Raw genomic sequence first — 20669 nt, 5'->3', positions numbered from 1 at the left:
TTTGATCAACGTCTGAGTGAAAAAGATTAGCTATTTTAACTCTTTGATTAAAGTTCACAAAAGCACCTTCCTTCGAGCTGGAGTGAAAACAGCGACTTAAGGATTCCTAACTGTTTCTAATATAGTCCGCCACGCTACCAACTGAGCTATCGAAGGGATCTAAAGTACTCCTCTCTGGCACATATTGCCCAATGTAGTGAAATATTCCGGGTGATTAAATTCCAGTTCGACATCAAGTTTCCAACTCGTTTCCTTAGTCTTGTTTACCTTGAATTTAAGCCACAAACCAGGATTCTACTGTATAAACTTCCGGGGATGTTACAAAATGTTTGATGGCATCAATCATTACAGGCGGAAATTCACTCCTTTTTTTTTCTCGAGGCATCATATTAAACATTTCATTTGGATCGAGAAGAGGATCACCATGAGAGACAGAACAAACTGTTTGATTCCGTCTTTATTGGGAGCTGTATCACAGCTAATGGATGTAAAGCCTTCAGTATGCGATAGTGAGAGTTCAGTTATGCCAGGGAGTGGGAGTGAAGAGAACTGAACTGAAATTTAGTGAATTTATATTTAAATAGAGTGTAAATCATCAAAATGTTTTGTCACTTCAAACTTAGTACAACACTACCAGGAGTGGGGATCGAACCCACGTGGACTTCGTCCATTGGATCTTAAGTCTAACGCCTTAACCATTCGGCCATCCTGGTCTACAGCAATATGCTGCTCAGTTGTTTAACATTTGAATATGATTCATCTATTAAAAAAAAAGCGTCCTGTCACAGAAACGTACCCCGATCTCCCGCGGTCTCCCGCGCAACAAGCAGGGGTACTCAGCACTGTACTAACGAGGAGCGCTTGTCCGCAGCTCAGCGTGAGCTCTGTTTACTGTCAGCAGACATTTCCTCATTTCAAAAGACGTTTTCGCCTGCTCTCAGTAATTAATGTCGGTTTGAAGTCTGTTCCTGTTGTCTCCACTCTTGACGAAGAGCAGCCTTACGTAGGAGACTCCCTCTCTCAAGAATTTTGCCATCACCCTGCAAGAGAGAAGAGCCATAAACCACCAAGACACTTAACATTAAACACATGAAATGTGAGATGTTTTTTACTTAAGGATGTTACCGTTTCCACTCTAACTTCTTTGTCAGAAGTGGGATATGAACAAACATCTCTAGGGGAAACTACAACCTGAACGCAACGCCTTGGACCACCAGCCATCCTGCCTGTGGCTCTTAAATGGAATGATATGTTTTATTTCTACTTGATGATAAGGGAAAAAAAAAGTTAAATGTAATTAGGGAAATGTCTTTTTTCATGGGGAAAACAAGTCTAAGCAAATGTAAAGTTTAGAGCAGCACTCAATAAAAACTATCTGAAACCGGTAGCGCTTCTTATGCGGGTCAGTATATTCCGATACCAGTGGTTCCGCAGAAGAAATAAGAAAAGCTGAACTCCAAGCACTGTGTTGCCATTACTGCTACTCTGGCTGTAGCTGCTTTAAGATCTACTCAGCGGGCACAGAATGTTGTATGAGGTCAGACTGGTTTGCGATGTCTAAATAACAGCATGCGAATTTAAGCTTATTTAAGTAAGAGTATTTAGAATATAATACATGCTCCAAAAGCGTTAATCCTTCACTGGCTGCTATTTGAAACGCCTTCATAAATGACACGTAATAGAGATTTATGCAGCTAGATTTTATGCTTCACCATACATTGCAGTCAGGAAAATAAATCAATTTTCTTTAACACCTCTGGATAAAGTTCTTGGATAAAGTGGAGCAGGTTTCAGACCTCTGCGTACAGCGCCCTTGATGTCATTTTATTTTTACAGCAGCAAGCATCCTGAAAGTTTTTTTTATATTTTTTTATTTGAACAACAAAAATACATATAATACAAAAAAGATCACATATGACGTATCAACAACATCGTCAGGGGCACGTGCTATAATCCAATTACACTTTCTGAAAAATCTACTGTCCATGCAAATGTACATGCTGATCTACAGGGTTCTTTTCTGCACTGAGCTGCTCATTTGAAATCCAGAAGGCAACACAGACGCGCTCCTATACCAAGAGTCTTATCTGGACCACCTGGGTAAAAAACAGGAAACCTAAGCACTATTCTATACTGACAGCTTTTGAAAAGGAGCTCTGTAATATGCACAAATACAAAGTCAAGGTATAAATACTCCATAGGTTTAAAATTCAGCAATATGAATGGTCAGTTGTTTACAATTGGAGTTTTTATGTTTCGTATGATTTAGCGACTTTTTTTCAACATGTAAAAAAAAAAACAGCACACCTAAATGACAAAGCCTTAGAGCTACAGAGAAAAAACAAATTGCGTTTAAAGTAATTTTAAAGGCTCGAGAAAACATTGCACTATGAACGCAAATGTTTGTCTTCTTTGTCGCACTTACGTTTTGTTGCTTTAGCAAATTTCATGCAGTTTATTTCTGACACAAGACATAACAAGCTTGTGTATTTATGACAAAAAATCAGGGCAACAATTTTCATTGACCTTGAAACTAAAATTGTTAAAAAGTAAGTTAAATGCACATATAGTAAATATATTTTCTCATATAATGGTGTGTTTTTCTGTCTAAGAATCCTTCATGAATGGTTTAACAGACACTTTGCATGATTAAAACAAATATTTACGAATTTTAACGTTTTATACAATAAAGTTTTATTGTGAACATGAGCCCTGTTTATCGATATCACCAATACAGTTCTGGATTTTATTCTGCCTTCCTACGCACATATGAATTTTCTTTCACACAACAGCTCGCATGTGTGGTAGGGTATTAGCGCCAGGGATAAAAAGAATGATGTTGGCTTTTAAATGATAAACCATTTGCGTTTATACAAAATCACAATGCGTTGTCGCAGACATTGGGACATACTCTGTTTAAACACCTGTCGTTTTCTCTTATATTGGCTCCTGTGCTTCGGTCCATTTGAGAGAGAAGACACTGAAAAAGTCGTGTGAAAGTGGATTTTGCACCTGCGCCAGTGCTGTAGTGGTATCATACAGACGCTCATACAAATCCATCACACGCTGAAAGCTCCGGAAGGCAACATAAAATATTGCTCTGTCTGTTGGTGGATTAGGTATGCACGCTTTTTCCAATGTAAAATACAATGTAAAAAGATCAAATTTGATTCAAAATCGATTAATGTAAAAACCAATAAAGCTCATGTTTTTTATCTAGTTTTATCTTTATCTATATCTATATCTAGTTTTTCAAAGGTCTTTTAAAAAAAAAGTTTATCGCGATTGTGAAAGTTAGAGAAGGTGTACCAGCGCGTGCCTTCATATCGCCAGCTTCAGTCTCGCCTGTAGCTGCGAGAAGGTTAAAAGCGCACAAGTAATCTGTCTTTCGTCAAAATAATTGCTGGAGCAGCAGGACGCAGAGTACCATCCAGCAGCTGTAGATGGTACTCTCAGTCCGGCTCCCAGCAGAATCCATTCTGGTTTGGTTACTGTCAGACTGGGCGTCTGAGGCTCTTTGGATCACAACGTGAAAAAAAAAAGAACAAAAAACAATTGCTCACATCGTGTGATTTCCACGAGAGGAAGGGAAGATATCACTTAAAAAAAACAGAACTGAATATTTGGATCCGGGGCCTCATACTTATCAAATTATTAAAATAATGATTATTAAAATATCAGATTGTGTTTCTGCAACATTTCGTGCACAGTACGCCGTATTTAACAATAAAACAACAGTCACAACGAGGGCTTTACACGCAGTCTGGGGTATTTTCCCTTTTTATATTTTTGCCACTTTATATCGAACCTGTTATACTCCCAAAAGTGCACAGTAGCTTGTAAATAAAAATGTACAATTCACCGCTGGTATAAACAGATGTGTGCCTTGTTTGCCTTTGTACGTTAAAAACACAAAAAACACAAACTTAATAATATAACGATACAAAATCAAAACCAAATCATAAAGCCAATTGAGTACATATCCTTTCCTTTGAAAACAGAGAACACCTTTATATCTACAAAAAAAACGTGACATTTGTATATTCTTTTAAATTACAAAGCAGACAGAGTAGTCCCTTAATTCAAAGATCAGATTTTGGCCAAAACAAAACATTCAGACGGGAGTTTAATTCGGAACAAGAGCCTCTGCTTCGTGGTTTATTGAGCTTTTGATCAACGTCTGAGTGAAAAAGATTTGCTATTTTAACTGTTTGATTAAAGTTCACAAAAAGCACCTTTCTTCGAGCTGGAGTCAAACCAGCAACCTAAGGATGCTTCACGATTTCCAATACAGTCCTCCGCTCTATCAACTGAGCTATCGAAGGGAAGTGGGGAATACTGTTTACCTTGAATTTAAGCCACGAATCAGGTTTCTACAGTATGAACTTCCGGGGATATTACAAAATGTTTGATGGGGCATCAATCGTTCCAGGCGGATATTGACACCTTTTTTTCTCGAGGGATCATATTAAACATTTCATTCGTATCGAGAGGAGGATCACCATGAGACACAGAACAGTTTCATTCTGTCTTTATTAGAAAGTAGTGTTTGTGCTACATTAATAATATTTTCGTGGAAATATAGAAGTTGTAATTTTTAAAACTTATACTTGAATCGAAATGTGGTTTTGAGTTAAATATTAGCATGTTAATGTAATTAGTTTGTGTTTGTCATTACTATATATATTCCCATGTTACTATAATTTGTAGCTGAAGTTTACTAGTTGTGTTTTTATGATGATTATCATGTTTATTACAATATTGTATAAAATGCATAATTTGAACTACATATTTTTCAGGTGTGAATAATTGTATATTTTCAGAATAAATTTCTAAACCAAATAATTTGCTTGATTTACTAGTTTCTACACCTATAAGACCTATCTTTGATATATAATAGACCTTTAACTACATAGGTATAACAGTCCTCTAAATGTATCCGTATAATAGAACTCCAACCATTTATGTATAATGGACATACTGTATAATCAGAGATGTCTAATTGACGTATAATGATATACGTATATTAGAATTTCATTCTAGACCCATTACAGACCACATTTATATGTCTAAGGTATGCGTTTAATCAACGTATATTCTACAGTACATCTTTTGCCCACTGGGGAGACACTACAACAGGTAATCATGAGCATCTGTAAAAGCTCTCTACCTGCCCACTCTTAACAGAGACGTGACGAGGGTCTAAAGGGAAATTTTGAGCCGTAGAAACATTTTATCATTCTGTACTTTCCTGTGCAGTCAGGCCAATTCCACTTCAACTGCGCCCGACAACAGAGGTCGTTTTGAAAACAATGAGAGTAAAGGGACACTGCATATCTGCAGAACATCACCTCCGAGTTTCAGGACAGTAACATCAGAGATTGGAAGCTAGGGAGTTTCAGGTCTGTTTTTTTATTATAGGTTCATGAAAGTCATACCTTTGCAATAAATATTTCAGAATCCCAGTCAAATCCAGTACAATTGCTGCACAGATCTGCATTCTACAATAAGAAAACTGTCCGTTTAATCAAACACGCCGCATAAAGCATTTTTAAAACAGGAGATATCGTTTTGGAATGCATCTTTCTATAAAAATAAAATGATTTGAAGGGCGCTATAAGCAGAGGTGTGAAAGCCTGCTCTACAGAAGAACTATATCCAGAGGTGCCAAATAAGTCGAGGTTTCACCTCGTGAGAGAAAGCATCTCAGAAAACGAAGTTGCAGTCGCTTCCATGCCTCATAACACCACTAGGTCAGACAACAAGAGCTGAAGAGCCGCTGTCGAGAGTAACGCAGCCGAGCTCTCTAAGGAGCTGGATTAAAGCTCCAGTCTCTTGTCAGGCCCCCCGGGTGATTCAGGGGCACGATCCGGCACACTCGCTCCCCGGCTTGCAGGCCCGGTCCGTTCCGGTGACTGCCACCGCCACTGCCTCTTTTTCCCCCGGCTCCGGCAAGCCCGCGTCCCTCGGCCTTCGCCGGGCCTGCCCTCCACCAGGTGAAGTCGCTCTCCCTGCCACACCAACTCCTGCCAGCCCAAGTACAAATTGGCCCCTGCCTGCTGCAGCAGGTCCAGCCCCAGGATGCAGTCCTCCTGGATGGGTGCGAGGTAGCAGGGGTGGCGCACCGTCACTGTACCCAGACGGAAGGCAAGCACCTGTTTCCCCTGGACTGCAGCAAGCTGTCCCATCACGGTCTTCAGCTGCAGGCCGGAGGCCTCCCATCCTGGGGGGTTGGTGCCCTCGGTGTCGGGGAGGACGCCAGGCCGGAGTAGGGTTACCGATGAACCGGTGTCGAGCAGGGCCAGGCAGGGTTGGTCCTCGATTCGGCAGTGGAGGTACAGGCCCTGGCTACAGCTGACTCGCCCCACAGTGGCGTGCAGGGCGCCGGTCTTCACAGCGCTCTCCGGAGCTGGGGTTGAGGTGTTCCAATGGCGGCCGTCCCCGCGCTGAGCCGCCCCGTTCCCGTTTCCCGATGCCGATGTAATTGTGCGAGGCTTTGGGGCCCGGCAGTCCCGGGCTCGGTGTCCCCTCTTCCCACAGCCTTGGTAAAACCAAAACCGTTGGTCAGCCGGCAGGGCGCACTGCATCTGCTGGTGCTTCCAGCCACCCCAAATACGGCCTCAGCCCATGTAGCAAGGGCCAAGGCCTGCCCCAGCGAGGCTGGCGCGGCCAGCTGTACGTGGTGCCGCAGCTCCTCAGGTGAGAGGGCCTTGAGAAAGGCCTGGAGAGCCATCTCCCGCTGCGCCTCCTGGGGGAAAGCTGGGTATCCTTGGCGGGGAGGAACATGACATCAGCGGCGACCGAGCCCAGTCGCTCTCCTGGTCGGCGCCGCCGTAGGGCCGGACTCTCCCACATCAGGTCAGGCGCCTCCTCCACCTCCAGCCGGAGAGCTGCTGCCAGTGCTGCATATTCTCCTCTGTCCTCCTCCGGGACATCCAGGAGCAGCTGGCAGGCTGCTCCTTCCAGCGCCACAGCCAGGTGGCTGGCCATCTCTGCCCGGTTCCAGCCATTCGTTCGGGCCGCGAGCTGGAACTGCCTTAGGTTTCCCAAGGTGCTTCCCAGTCGTAGAAACCGGATCGCACCCGCGCCGATGAGTGTGGGAATCGCTGGTCGGCTCCGGCAGGGAGGATATCTTCTCTCTGGGGTATCCGCTGGCCAGGAGTAGCAGCCAGTTGCCCCAATTCTACCGGCAGAACCACTACTGAGTAGCCCTGGTAAGGGCTGTGGCCACCTGTCGCACCCAGGAGTTGCTCAGGCTCCATATGTGCGCTGCCGGTGGGTTCTGTCTCTTTTAGAGTCAGCCAGCGCTTGACAGAATCGGTTAATGTCTGCCACGGTTTGTTCATCCTGCCCGCTTCTGACACCAATGTAGCATTTACAGGTTCTTCTCAGGACAAAGGACCAATGGAGATGAGATAAATGAACCAAACGATAGCTTTATTCTTTATCAACCACACAAAACCAAACACAGAATATACACACACATGAGGAGACTGACGGAGCACGTAAACATCTTCAGGGTGGTAATTACTTAACAACAAGCTACAGATGCAGCCATTCAAAATGCACGGGCGATACCGCATTATTTTCCGGTACGCTGTACGCAGTCTACCTCAAGTTACCGGTAAATACCGCGAGTTACCGGTAAATACCGCTAGTTACCGTAAATTCTCCTATAATACGACAAGCTAAATAATAGTATCCGGAATTTCTGCAAGGTGGAGCTAATAAAGCTCAACCTCTCATGTTTGAGCTGTGGCCATCAAAGTCTTTAACGGAGATATTACTAATAGTATTAATAATGAATGACCTTGGACAAGCTGTAAGTGTAAACTCAAAGTATTGCCCTGGTCAACATTCTTTCTTTCATTGACCGTCTTTGTAAAAATAACACCACAGCATTTCACAATCACGCATTTGTTTCCAATCATGCAAAGTACAGTAATTTTTGAGAATCGATTCACCATGCCTTTCACATGCTCATAAAAGAGATTGATTTAGGAACATTAACATATTACCGTATAAAAACTGTACTGTATACTGTACAGTATGTATATGTATATTTAATGTCTTAACTGTGCCCGTTTAAGTATTGAATATTCATATCTAATTTTACCACTGAAGGGAAATCTTAGTAGCTGAGCATAAAAAGAATAGGAGCATACTGCAACGCGTGTGAAGGCCATAAACGATATTAATTTTGGAACATAAACATACAGTATATGGCTGGTCTCGGTACTTTAAAGAAAACATACACGAAACATGGTTTCATTATGACCAGAATCGGTCTTGAGATATTTTTAACTTGATTTACAGTATTTGAGAGGTATGTCTTAACACCGATACTACAGTACGTAAATACTGCTCACGTATATGTTTCTAGGTTTATATTATGCATTTCATACGGTCAAATTACTTTTGAGCAACTAATAAGAAGCGCGAAACGATATGCCCAGGGCGTTTTAGTTTCGTTTTGTGCTGGGACTCTGCTTTAACAATGTCGCCGTGGATTGATTAGAGATATCAAGTACATACAAGTCATTTTTTAAATGTTGTAGTTCGTCTTGTAAAAATGTTACGAGTACATCATCTATCAACAATTACACAGGTTCTGTTTCCATATTGCGGATTTTGGTTACATAATATTATTTTCTAAATTTCACGATGAGAATATATGATTTGGGCAAACAGAGCCGCAAAGAAGTACATTATGGGTTGTTGTTTTTTTTTTGCAGTTTTATCTAGAACAAGCGATGCTTAAACCTTTGTCTGATTCTTGTGAAACTATCCACACGACAGTTACAGTACCTAGGAGTTGACTTCAGTGATGTCACTGATGGGATGTTTCTAAAAATCCATCCTCTGTAAAACACCTTCTCTAGTTGTTCTGCATATGTATTCGCTAATGAAGCTGTGTGTTCTGAGCCTGGATCTCTACGTTTCTGTATGAACCAGCTTAGAGGGCTAAAGACAACTTGTGTTTAAATTGAGTGTAAGGTAATTTATGCTTCTAAAGTCATGGTCAGCATTTATTATTGTACTGTGCTGTAAACTTGTTCTGTGCCTAGTCACATTATTTTATACCGTTTTTATAGCGTTATCAAATCTGGTGGCGCTGTGTATTAGTTTCTTGACTCCCATGTCACATGGTCTGTGATTGAATCCCATGGAACTATGACTATTTTTTAACAAACATTTCTTTGAAAAAATGAAACGTTTCTCTTGGTCAGAGATTAAATAAAACCTCACTCGCACCAAACAAATTTATATTTCTAAATATCACAACATGATTGAATTTAAGTCTTTTTAATAACAATGAATAGTCACCTATGCGTTACAAAATAAACATTTATATTGATTTGAATCGCGTTTTGATTTAAATCGTAAACGCGTGTTTAAATATATGTGTTTAAAGGCGATATACTGTATAAAAGCGCTGATTCTTATGGAGTGTGTTCCGCCGGGGATTCAAAAAATGTATTTTTTTTAATCGCGTATCTAAGGAAAATTGCAGTATAACTTTGTTCATGCACAAACAGTGGCATGTTACATTATAATTTGGGTGTCTCCTCTTGCCAGAAAGCTCTAAATTGCATTTTGAGTGCGGTTTTTGACTTTTTCTAAATTGCAACCCATAAATAAAGCTGATAAAGCTTAGACTAACTGTATTCTAAACTGTATTACAACGTAAATTGCAAAAATGCACTTGGAATCTGTCCAAGCCCTCCTACGAAAATTATTTAAACTGCGACACTGATCATTCATCTCTATATAAACTTTATTTTATATAGCGTTTTAGGCGAATAGGTAATTAGATTGCTCATAAACCTAATCGCTTTTTCTACATAAACACAGCGTGATTGCTCTCTGAAAATGCTTTTCCTTTATATTTAGGCTCAGATTTCAACTATAGATAGCATTATTATAAACTTTCTTGGAAAAATGTATTTTATGTAAACCATGTTTGCTATTAATTCATTTAGGGCTAAAATATGTTCATTGTCTTCCAATCGAGTCGAGTTGACATTAGAAGCTTGCCACTCCCGGACTGTTACACCAACGCATTAGCATGTTAAAGCGATTTCATTGAGGAGCCCAGCTACCAGTTAACACTGTACTTCCTACTTTGAAAATACCTGTGAAACCGGTTTAATTCGTCACAGCCAGCACTCCTGCAGAGAGGGGGTTGTACTCGTAAAGTAGAAGCAGGCGAGATTTCTAGCGAAAGACACCTCCCCCCCCCCACTCAAAAACCCAGTAAGCAGTAATGCTTTATGTTGAAAATTGAGGTGGATTTTGTTTATGATAAAGAGGAGAAACTGGGATGGGAGGAGTGTTTGGTTTTGCATAAGGGGCGGGACTATGATAATTGGAGGAATTTGCGAGAGTATAATGGTTTGATATATTTGATTTTGTATTGTGGTCGTTATCTATGTTTTTGGTTGGTATTATGTTTATATGGTTGTTTTTGTTGGTTGGTTGTTATTATGGTTATTAATAATACGATCTATAGTTGAAATCTGAGCCTAAATAAAAAGAGAAAGCAAGTGATTAGGTTTATGAGCAATCTAACTACTTATTCGTTTCAAAAGCTATATAAAATAAAGTTTATTATTAATTTGCTGGACAGAGCGGTGAACATTATTATGCAAGACAAAGATAACGATCCTGATCAGTTTAGAAATCTGTGTCAGGTTTTTACTTCTTAAACTTTTAAAATACACGTTTCGAATAGAAAGAAATCCTCTTCCTGGTACAGTCGCATGAAGAGAGAGGCAAAACAGCCCTACACAGCCCTGTCGCAGTACACGAATATAATCATATCGTTATTAAATTCTTTAGATACGCGATTCCATATTATATTAGCAGAAAAGCTTAAACTACCACTTTTTCACATGCTATTTCACATGTTAGTTAAATTTAATTTATTTATATATTATATATTTATATCTCTGACAAAGGGAAACATCTCATTTTTCCAAAGAAATGTTTGTTCACAACGGCGACTGTCAGAAGATAGGACACAGCGGCTCAGGCACCCGCTGAATGGAAAAGGGGCACTTTAATGTTCTGTATGGCTAATACTAAAGCCAATACTAATATTCAATACTTTAATATCCTTTTCTGTATGTTTAACAATAGTGGGTACTGGCCTAATTCGTCCCTGCTCCCGTTGTTAGGTGTTAATGTGTTGTTAAGTGTGAATTTGTAGCTGTTTCCCTGGGGTCTGGCTTTTTTTCTGGAAAACCATAACTGGTCTTGTCCAGATTGACTGTCGGCGCCCAGGTCTGATCTTTGTCTTCTAAGATCTCTGTGTACAGTGGAACCTCCTGTCCAGCCAGCACATGTCCACAGACATTCACAACAGCGACATATCATAAAACGTTTGCACATATAGTGTGCAAAAATGCACTTTATTTACTAAAAATAAGACAGAGATACTGTATCAATTTATGTTGCATTAGCCTGATTATGATTAAAAAAACACATATAATTAAACACGCGTTTGCGATTTAAATCAAAACACGATTTAAATCAATATAAATGTTTATATTGTATCGCATACTGTCCAGCCTCCATTTCTCTATACAAATTTACTCTATTACACACACACACAATAGAAGCAGGAAGCAGAAGCAGGGACCGTTGTCAGAAGGGAAGAAGGTGACTATTCATTGTTATCAAAAATGACTTAGAATTGATCATGTTGCGATATTTTGAAATATAAAAGTCAATTGATTGTCCATAATATCGCTATTCTATTTTTTCGAAGAAATGTTTATTAAAAGAAAAGTCCAGCACCAGCTGGAATTGAACACACAGTCTGAAAATTGCTAATCAGGCACGTAGACTAGTAGGCTACAACACAACTCGCATGATAGGGAGGCGAAACAGCCCTACATAGCCCTGTCGCAGTACACGAATATAATCATATCGTTATTAAATTCTTTAGATACGCGATTCCATATTATATTAGCAGAAAAGCTTAAAACTACCACTTTTTCACACGCTATTTCACATGCTAGTTAAATACTTCGATGCTTGAAATGTTTAGGGAGAAATGGAATACCGGTGTGTATTTTTCTTTTAAAGTACCGATTCCTGGAATCTGACTGGCTGACATCCTTCTGAAGTGGTTCCATAAAATCTGGTATACGGAAAAGAAAGCGTTGATTAAAAAAGCCTGGATTCTCATGTATCTCATACAAGTATCTTTTAATACAGTCTTTGCTGTGCTCTTGAGGATCCTTGTGATATTTTGAGCTCTAGTTGAATGATAAGTGTCACATTTTAAATCATTTTCGTAGTTAGAAATTATGAAATGCCCTGTTAAAAGCAAGGGAGTTTTTATGCCCGTTAAAGTAAAACAAAATGCCTGACAAAATATGGCTTGGACAGATTTCAAGTGCTTGTACAAATGTGCTAAAGAAATTATACTTTGAGTATACAGCTTGTCCAAAGTCATTCATTATTAATACTATTAGTAATATCTTCAGTAAAGGCTTTGATGCATAAATATTTCTGATAAAGGTAGGTTGTGTACTTTTGTCCAGCTGAGCAATCTTGCTTTCATAAAATATATACGCGATTCAAAATTATATTCCCTTTTAATCAAATTCTAAAAGTATGCCTGTTGACTCCGGTATCTCTTTAGTTAAAGACTTCGATGCTTAAAATGTTTAGGGAGAAATGAAATACTGGTGTGTATTTTTTCTTTAAAGTACCAAGACCAGCCATATACTGTATGTTTATGTTCCAAAATTAATATCGTTTATGGCCTTCACATGCGTTACAGTATGCTCCTATTCTTTTTATGCTCAGCTACTAAGATTTCCTTTCAGTGGTAAAATTCAATATCTACAACGGGCACAGCAAAGACGTTTACTGTAAGTCTTTCTACGACAGACCAACGGACCACGAGTGCCCCTGTCGGTCAACCAATCACGTACTGCGGTGCCTCGCATCATCTTGCGTCACAATGCGCGATGCCACCTGCAGTACGTGTCTATAACACGCACTTTGAATGGCTGCGTCTGTATGTGATCAGCTGATATTAAATAGGACTAATACGAATCAATACAATTGATGTCTGGCAAAGGCAAATAACCTTTGTACATGATCTGGAATGTGACTGGTTAAATTTCAGCACAGTTGCTACCCCCTTTATAAAGGGTGTGCACACGTATACAACCAAGACATTGAAGGTTTTTTTTTATTATTGTTCCAAAAAATGTTCCATTTGTTTTCTTTCTTAAATGTTGTTGATTAAAGGATCTTATTAAATGTGAAAAAATCTGATTGTGAAAAGGTCAAATTCTTTGTGAAAAAATCAGTAATGTGAGGAAAGATGAATTGTGGGAGTCCCTTGACTCCTCGTGTCGTACTGTATTTCTCTCTCATTCTACTGGGAGTGGCGCCGTCACTTCTGGATAAAGTCCGTCAGTGGTCATTCCAGACGGGTCAGGTACGACTGCGCTTCGGAACAAGAAGAGACGTGACTTGCAAGAATCCCGACAGTATCGCTTTTCTTGTGGGGCCTGGATAGCTCAGTTGGTAGAGCATCCGACTTTTAATCTGAGGGTCCAGGGTTCAAGTCCCTGTTTGAGTGGTTGTGCTTTTCTTCAATCTATTGTGAATGTCATTCTAAACCATCTTTTCTCTTTCCCTCTACTAGCTGTACTGTGGTTATTTTAAATGTTCATCACTTGTATTTTCTTTAGTGTTTCCTTTCACAAACCGAAAATGTTCAAGGTGATCTTCTCACCACACTCCACGTAGATAAATTAAAAGAAATCATAGTAGAGTAAAGGACACGCAGTGAGGAGCTCCCGCAGTGAGTACTCCTGAATACGACAAGAGGAAAGGCACACTGCACATCTGCGGAACATCGCAAAGTATTTTTTTTTTATTAAAGGTTCAAGGAAACCTGAATATGTTTGCTAGAAGTATTTCAGAATCACAGTCAAATCGAGTACGATTGCTGCACAGATCTGCCGTGTTGAAATTAGAATACTGTTTGTGCGCTGTTCAAAGCTTTTCTAAAACTACAGAGATACGTTTCGGAATGCGTCTTCCTGTAAAAATAAAATCTCTACACGGGCGCTATAAGCAGAGTCTGAAGCTTGCTTAACAGAAGAACTATATTCAGAGGGCCAAAGAAGTGAATATTTCACCAAGTGAGAGAAAGCATCTCGAAAAAAGGAGGTGCAGTCTCTTCCATGGAGCATAACACCACAAAGTCAGACTACAAGTGCTGAAAAGCTGCTATCAAGCGTAACCCTGGTCGAGCGCTCTAAGGAGCTGGATTAAAGCTCCATCTTTTCGAGGGCGTCAGCTGGAATCCCACTGCTGCCCAGTATCTCCTTGTTAAGAATCATGGTTTTGTTGTTGTAGATTCTGCGCGATTAAATCAGTTTCAATAGAATTCATTTGAACAGTCATATTTGTTTTATTCCTCCTACCATGGCAATTTGTGCTCAAAGATTGAACTTTTTTGTTTTTTAAAAAACGTGCTAGCCTTGATGGGAAAGTAAGTGGAACTGCAGGCGTGGTGGCCAAGTGGTAAGACATCGGTATCAATTAGGTCAATAATCTGTTAAATATTTTATGCCATTTTTCCATAGATGTTCACATTGGAACAGTGAGAAAGGTGTGCCTGGATGCACTTGAACCATCACCTTACTATAATTTTAGTCCCAACCTGGCCGCACTAAGCAATTGTACCACAGAGACTCCAAAGAGTCTGTTTTCTCCATTTGCAGTTTTGCGTAAAAAATAATCTGCACTTTTAAGCAAGTATTGTATTTCAAATTTTGCAAATTTCTTGAAAAACGTTGTTTCAGAGAGAAACTGAGTAGACAGGAATAGCCCAGTCAGTAGAATATCGAACTTTTTATCTCTAGGTCACTAGTCAGGCGACTGGTTTTCTTGCAACTACTGTGAACCTGCAAAATAGATGGTCTTTTGTCCCTCAGTTTTCAAGTTGTTCTATGAATGTTTAAAATGTTCAATATTTTTTATGCTCTTAAGCACTTTCCGTCACAAAGTTTATGGTGTTCTTGGTGCTGTGCTGCACATCGATAATGCAGACGAGAGCACAGGTAATAATACAGGACAAGCAGTGAGGAGCTACTGTAGCTTTCAACTCAGTGCAGAGTCCAGAGGGAGGCCTAGGTCGCTAAACGATCAACAGATATCTAATAATGACGTTCACAAAGGTGACAATACATTTTTTTCAACATATCCTTACATTTACCTGTACAGCACAACATATTTTCTATACCCTCAAACCCCCAATGTAACGACTTTCTCCTGAGAAACACAAGTATAGAGTGAAATCACAATAACTTATACAACAAATCTATTCAAACGCCCAGATATGACAGAACACACCCCTTTAAATATGTATTTCCTTCATTTCAGTTTTCTTCCCTCCCCAGGATACCTGAAAATTCACTATCACATATTAAAGGCTGTACATGTAATACATCTACTAATAAAGATGGACATTAAAGTTAATTATTAAAAAATTACACTTTTCATTAAGACATGTATTGATAAAATTATTGTGAATAGTTGTGGTGTCTGGAAAGCAATTTTTGTTAAATATAACAATTTTCAAGCGAGAGGTGCATAAGCTTGTTATTTAGTGACTAAATTATTTCCACTGCATTCACAACAGCTCGAAATGTGTTCACTTGTTCTGCATAGCCTGCTACTGAGTTGTTTTCGGAACTGAAATCTATAAGAACATTATTTAAGATGCACCATGGCCCAGAATCGTTCATTGGGACTAGGATTAATATCAATTGAAAGTACTCCCAAATAAAAGATTAAACCTGAATATTAAAAGAGCAGGAAAGTATTAAAACAACACCATAACGTCTTGACTTCCAATCTTCTTCCTGGTTCAGGCCATGTACAGTAAAATGACATAATCAGTGGAGTTATGCCGAGGTTGAAAGTTTAAGCCTCACCTGGAGCAGCCTGGTTTTCTGTCTTGACAAAAAAAGCGTTTTGTTCCACAACGGTGTGAAATGATCACGTCTTTACTCTACTTCTCTCTTGTAGCAAAGCAGCTCTTGCTAGGTGAGCATTTGCTCTGGTAAATTAGGTCACTTTTCATGTTAACTCACTTCTTCTAAACACAACATTTCCTGGTGCACGTTTTCTCTATGAAAAAATACATTGTCCCTTACATGATTGCTCGTTTTTTTTCATCAAAGAGTACAGAAAGAATAAAGAAAGGAAAAGTGTCGTAAATGAACTCTGCCGCCCGTGGGAGATGTCAAGCGCATTGGACATGAAAAGTGCCCGATAAAAGCCATTTCTGTACCTTTCTCTTAGTGTCGGGGCTCCTATTGAAAGTAAAGGAGGCAACGTGCTCAGCCAGCCGACTCAGCGCTTACTGAACGCAGGTGTCTCAGAGCGGTGTGTCCAAGTGGAAGTAAAAGAGGCGAATTCTGCCGGCGTCGTGGCTTAGTTGGTTAAAGCGCCTGTCTAGTAAACAGGAGATCCTGGGTTCAAATCCCAGCGGTGCCTGTCTTCCTGTCTTCGCGCACCGTTTATTGTTACAGACAATATTCTTCAGCATTATGTTTAAATGAAATGTTCATTTCGTTTTTGGCACGACTTGTTTTTCAAGAAATCCACACATTGCGAAAGATAAATTGCTCATCTTTCTTATCAGTGCAAAAGAATTACTGCCAGCTGGCAAGAAAATGACAACGATTTTTTTTTTACTTTAGCCAAAAATCTGTGAATGTAGAAAAAATACGACGTGTGTCAGTTTCTATGGCACACTCAGTCAGGGTGTCCTTCAGTTAAACACAACGTTGGTAGATCAAACGCACCCAGAGACACACTTCGAATTAATCCGATCTAAACATTACCTTATCTAAATGTGATTGAGTTTCTTTTCACGTCCTTAGCCATCTTGATGTTTGCAGAGATTTTCAACTTTTGACACGAGTCAAACTGCAAGTAAATAGTTGAGTACCTAAGTCAATATCACCGGGAATGTGAATATAAATGTAAACATCAATATTTCTGCTGTCTCCTGAGAAACACAAGTATAGAGTCAAAACACAATAAATAATGCTAAAAAAACTGTTCAGTTAACACCCAGATGTGACAAAACACATTTAAGACTTACATCCCCTTTAAATATGTATTTCCTTAATATCAATTCTCTTCCCTCCCCAGGATACCTGCAAATTCACTATCGCACATTAAAGGCTGAGTGTAAGTCTTACATGTGTTCTGTCACATCTGGGTGTTAAATTAATAGATGTGTTGTGTTATTTAATATGATTTGACTCCACGCTTGTGTTTCTCGGGAGACAGCAGAAATATTGGGGATTTGCGGCTACAGAAAAGAATGTGAACTTTACAGGCAAAAGTAAGGTTACCTTAAAGAAACAAAAAAAAACGTATTGTCACCCTTTTCAACGTGATTTTTTAAGACATTTGTTCGGAATAGTGTATCTTCTCGTGTCTGTGGCTGTTATCCTACAATAACGGTGGTGAAATAGCAGGAATGTGCGGAAAGAATCGGGATGGAACAGAAGACTCATCTAGTTGATAGTAAGGTTGTGTAGGACCGCACACACTACGATGTCAGTGTTGAGTAGCGTGGTTTAAAAGCTTCTTCACGAACCGGGAAGGAGTAGAAACCTAAAGTCTTCTGATCCGTAATCAGACACGTTATCCATTGTGCCACTGGCGTTTGCATCGCATTCCCATACAGCACCACATTGAGTTCAGAGCAGCTAGTAATACTGTACATCGCCACGGTCAACATTTTCTCAATTAGATTCATGTGTTTTGTACGTGTGTCTAATTACTCCGTCTTTCATTATGTCTGGTTTAAAATAATGTATCTTTAAAACAGACAAAGGGTTTATGAGTCTCCCTGAAATTCACACACGAAGAATAAAAGATATCGCGTTTAAAAAGAATACAAAGATGCCGGCGATAGAAAACGGAGAGTCTTAAGTGCGCGCTATCACTGAACTAAACTCCCGATCGGTAACTTGTCGGCGGGTTTTTAATTGTGTTAGGAAGCGCAAACAGTCAACAGTGTACATTTTAAAGGTCTAAGCAAAACAATCAGACTTGAGGATTAATCAGAACAGGAGCCTCTACTTCTTTGTATACTGAGGTTTCGGGTGAACATCAAAGTGAAAGACAAATTCGCAATTTTCACTTTTTGATTAAGGAACAAGAAAACACCATCATTTGAACTCGATTCAAACCAGGGACATAAGAAACGCCTGCTGTTGTTGTCTACAGTCTTAAGAGCTAGCAACTGAGCTATCGAGAGGTCGGAAAGTAAATGTTTTGTCACACGCGTAGCCCAATGCAGTGTAGTGTTCCTCTTTATTTAAATCCCAGTTCGATATCAACATACTCACTCCCATAGTCTCGTTTAGTAGAAGAAATGGACCAGGCTTCTACTCTATAAACGTCCATAGTTCTTATAAAACATTTGAAGGGACATCGGTGCAGGCAGAAATCGACTCTTTTTCTAGTGGGATCAGGATCACATAAAACCTCTCTTTTGAATTGAGAAGAGGATCATGGTGACACTCAAAACATACTTGCCTTTGCTTCTTTCGAGGACGAATGGATTATTGAACTGCAAACATCGGAACATCGGATCAAATCTCTCCACTACTGCAGTTGCTTCTTTGAGAGTTTCTTCAAATATTTCAACTGAACGTCAAATTCAATCTTACGGATTTTGGTTTTCTTTTGATCGAAATTGTATTAAAATCCGAGCCTCTTTCACAGTTGTATAATACTTTCCCCTGCATCCTCAGATAAAAATTCTAAATACCACAAAGTTACAATATATGGAATAGCATTTATTTGTAAATGTATTTTAAAATTTGCATTTATTTAGAGCTACATTTAGTGCTAGGTAAAGATAACATTGCTAATATTGATGGAGTACAAATGGAAGATGGATTTATGAGCTAAAAGTCCTAAAAGGCCTCTTGTAACAACTAAGGACTCGTAGCAAGATTTATTTTCAAATCCAAACTTTGCTATTGCATTGCGTATTATGTAAACACGACCAGTTCCGGTTTCTGGTGCGTGCATTTTTTTCAAACTGAAATTCACAAGAACATTTTTCAAGATGCGCCATGTCCCAAAACCGTTTATCAGGACTACTATTAATATCAGGTGAAAGCAGAAACAGAACACAAAGGCTCAAACCGACGGGAGTGGCATTCGAGCCCACGCGTGCAGAGCCCAATAGATTAGCATTGCAAATTCGTGCCAAAACTATTGAGATACATCAGAATCGTACCTGTATTTCTTTGGATTTTAGGAAATGTATTTCAGCGTGTTTATTTTTTCTGCCTGTGATCTCGGAAAGAAAGACCCACTACCTGTTCACCGAAATATTCCGGGAGTTTGCTGTGGTTTAAGAGGAGTGTATGAAGGTAATAAAGGAGGGAGGACACGTGAATTGTATAGCTGCTGAACCCGGACACACACCGTCTCCAGCTACTGTTGGAGATTTACAGTTCAGAAAACTGCTGTCTCGAGCAGAAACTGATCTTCCTGCTTTAGTCAAGGTTATTGGAATCGGAGGTTACCGTGGGGGTATAGCGCTTATATCTCTCTTCTCTGGCTAAACGGACAAGTTTAAGTTTACAACTGTAAAGTATAGAAATAGACAAAAAAAAGCTAAAATACTTCAGTAAGGCCGAGCAGATAGGAAAGTTTAATAAAATGTTCTGTAAATCAATTTCCCTCGATTTCCGAACTCTCTGTTCGAGCTCTGATATAATCTCTCTGCTCCTGCCGCTGTCACTGGGAGAGTGACTACATTCGGTAGGGCTACAGGTTGATTTCACAATGCCACATTTAATTAAATAAAGGATAAACCACAAGGAAAACAGATATGTTTTAATAAATCTTCTTCTGGCTTTATATTTCGGTCTTTCACATTGGAATACATACTTTGCAGTAAATCTTTACTCGATTACAGGCAGCCCGAACGTAAGGGAGAATCGAAGCCTATTTGACTTTCTGCTAATCACATTGAAGTGTTCACGAAGCATTTCCCTGCCCATCATGTGCCCGCAAACCGGTTTATCCGTTTTCTTCTTCCTGTCATTGTCAGCGAGCGCAACAAGAAGGGAAAATGCAGGACAGAGAAAATGTATTATTTGTCAGGAGTGGGATTTGAACCCACGCCTCTATTCAGAGACCAGAACACCCAAGCAATGGAAAGACAGGAGCCCTTGAGTCTGGCGCCTTAGACCGCTCGGCCATCCTGACGAACTACGTTCAGATCTCTTAAAAGCACCAGTAGTTCACTAAACTGAGAAATGCTTTGCTGGATAAACGTAAAATTGCCTGTTGTAGCCTAAACGGACCGGGAAATTAAATATTCGGATCGATTCAGAGTGTGCTTTACAGCCTTCTTGTAATATTTTGATCTGCTAGGGCGCAGTCGTTTTTACAATCTGGATTATTTCAAAAAGACCGACATCAGTGTAATACAGCTTTCACGTTTGGGAACAGACCTTGTATTGTACATTTCTTATAGGTTTATTTTCCTGATTGCAACATACTGTGAAGCATAGAAGCCCGCTGCATAAATCTCTATTACACGTCATTTATGAAGGCGTTTCAAATAGCAGCCACTG

At 39.7% G+C, this 20669-nt stretch overlaps 3 non-coding genes across 3 annotated transcripts; 1 reads left to right on the top strand and 2 right to left on the bottom strand.

Moving 5' to 3' along the window:
* Positions 1-631: 631 nt before the first annotated feature.
* Positions 632-713, bottom strand: trnal-uaa (transfer RNA leucine (anticodon UAA)). Its single transcript has one exon. It is a non-coding gene; the product is annotated as a tRNA-Leu (tRNA).
* Positions 714-16468: 15755 nt separating this feature from the next.
* trnat-agu (transfer RNA threonine (anticodon AGU)) lies at positions 16469-16542 on the top strand. The gene has a single exon. It is a non-coding gene; the product is annotated as a tRNA-Thr (tRNA).
* A 3645-nt stretch (positions 16543-20187) lies between these two features.
* Positions 20188-20298, bottom strand: trnal-caa (transfer RNA leucine (anticodon CAA)). The gene is made up of 2 exons: positions 20261-20298; positions 20188-20233 (listed from the first exon to the last, which is right to left on the bottom strand). It is a non-coding gene; the product is annotated as a tRNA-Leu (tRNA).
* Between the last annotated feature and the right edge of the window lie 371 nt (positions 20299-20669).

Source organism: Atractosteus spatula (genome assembly GCF_055471065.1).
Source record: "Atractosteus spatula isolate fAtrSpa1 chromosome 10 unlocalized genomic scaffold, fAtrSpa1.hap1 SUPER_10_unloc_13, whole genome shotgun sequence".
Lineage (NCBI taxonomy): Eukaryota > Metazoa > Chordata > Actinopteri > Semionotiformes > Lepisosteidae > Atractosteus > Atractosteus spatula.
Note: the sequence above shows the minus strand (reverse complement) of the source record. Positions and strands in the feature narration are given on the sequence as shown.